We start from the raw sequence: 2,171 nt of genomic DNA, 5'->3' as shown, positions 1-2,171 counted from the left end.
CTCTGCTTTCAGTTCTTGTGTCTAAACTATTCTATACAGTGCATTCGGAAAGTATTCAGACCTCTTGATTTTTTCCCCCACATTTTACATTACAGCCTTATTCTAAAATGGATAACATTTTATTTCCCCCCCCCTCAATCAACACACATTACCCCATAATGACAAAGCAAAAGCAGGTTTTTAGTAATTTTTGCAAATGTATATAAAAAATAAGTATTCAGACCCTTTGCTAAGTACACTGTTGACGCACCTTTGGCAATGGTTACAGCCTCGATTCTTCTTGGGTATGAAGCTACAAACTGGCACACTTGTATCTGGGGAGTTTCTCCTGTTTCTTCTCTGCAGATTCTCAAGCTCTGTCAGGTTGGATGGGGAGCGTTGCTGCATAGCTATTTTCAGGTCTCTCCAGAGTTGTTTGATCAGGTTCAAGTCTGGGCTCTGGCTGGGCCACTCAAGGACATTCAGAGACTTGTCCCGAAGCCACTCCTGCATTGTCTTGGCTGTGTGCTTAGGGCTTAACCTTCGCCCCAGTCATGTCCTGAGCGCTCTGGGGCAGGTTTTAAAGGATCTCTGTACTTTGCTCCATTCATCTTTCCCACGAATCTTGACTAGTCTCCCAGTCTCTGCCACTGAAAAATATCCCCACAGCATGATGCTGCCGCCATGCTTCACCGTAGGGATGGTGCCAGGTTTCCTCCAGATGTGATGCTTCGCATTCAGGCCAAAGAGTTCAAGTTTGGTTTCATCAGACCAGAGAATCTTGTTTTCCATGGTTTGAGAATCCTTTAGGTGCATGTTGGCCAACACCAAGCGGGCTGTCATGTTCCTTTTACTGAGGAGTGGCTTCTGTCTGGCCACTCTACCATAAAGGCCTGATTGGTGGAGTGCTGCAGAGATGGTTGTCCTTAATCTGGAAGGTTCTCCCATCTCCACAGAGTAACTCTGGAGCTCTGTCAGAGTGACCATCGGGTTCTTGGTCATCTCCCTGACCAAGGCCCTTCTGCCCCGGATGCTCAGTTTGTCTGGGCGGCGAGCTCTAGGAAGAGTCATGGTCGTTGGTGGTTCCAAACTTCTTCCATTTAAGAATGATGTAGGCCACTGTCTTCTTGGGGACTTCCAATGCTGCAGAAATGTTTTGGGACCCTTCCCCAGATCTGTACCTCGACTCAATCCCGTCTCGGAGCTCTATGGACAATTCCTTTGACCTCAGGGCTTGGTTTTAGCTCTGACATGCACTGTCAACTGTGGGACCTTATATAAACAGGTGTGTGCATTTCCAAATCATGTCCAATCACTTGAATTTACCACAGATGGACTCCAAGTTATAGAAATATCTCAAGGATGATTCATGGAAACAGGATTCACCTCAGCTCAATTTCGATTCTCATAACAAAGGGTCTGAATACTTATGTAAATAAGGTATTTCCGTAAAAAAAATATACACTTGCAAAATTTCTTAACCTGTTTTTGCTTTGTCGTTATTGGGTATTGTGTGTGTAGCTCGTTCATTTGATCAATTTTCATTTGATCAATTTTAGAATAAGGCTAAAGTAAAAAAAAAATGTGGAAAAAGGGAAGGGGTCTGAATACTTTTCGAATGCGCAGTTATATAAACCTTGCCTTCATAATACTCGCATGATAAATCTTATATTGACGTGCTGTTTTGGTGAAAACTGTATGGCCCAGATAGATTATTAAAAAAAATATATTTTGTATGGATTTAAACCATTTAAAATACACAAAACACAGTCATACCACAATGAACAGGGAAGGGTTGACAGACAACACAATCACTTCTCTTGGAATACTAAAATCAAAACCTAGAAAACCATGTTTTAGATAAGAAATAAGTGATGTGCGATCCATGCCGGATTGTTTGCATCACGTACACAGTTTCACAGTTCCATTGTGATGGTTTCAATTGTAAGGATTATGTAACAAATTGCCCTGGGAGGGACTATCATTAATTTATGTTAACGTAAAGACTTCTCTTTTTATCATGAGTATATTTATCTAACATGTATCAAATAAAGGTACTATGTGATTTAATATGAATACTACATAATTTACACATTCATATTCTGTGAAAATTTGGTTTCAAACTACTTTTCGTTCCTGCTCTCAGTCAGCACTTTGCAGATATGTCCCTGAAACGCTGAAACAGTATTTAC

Source organism: Salmo salar, chromosome 22 (assembly GCF_965601325.2).
Source record: "Salmo salar chromosome 22, fSalSal1, whole genome shotgun sequence".
NCBI lineage: Eukaryota > Metazoa > Chordata > Actinopteri > Salmoniformes > Salmonidae > Salmo > Salmo salar.
Note: the sequence above shows the minus strand (reverse complement) of the source record.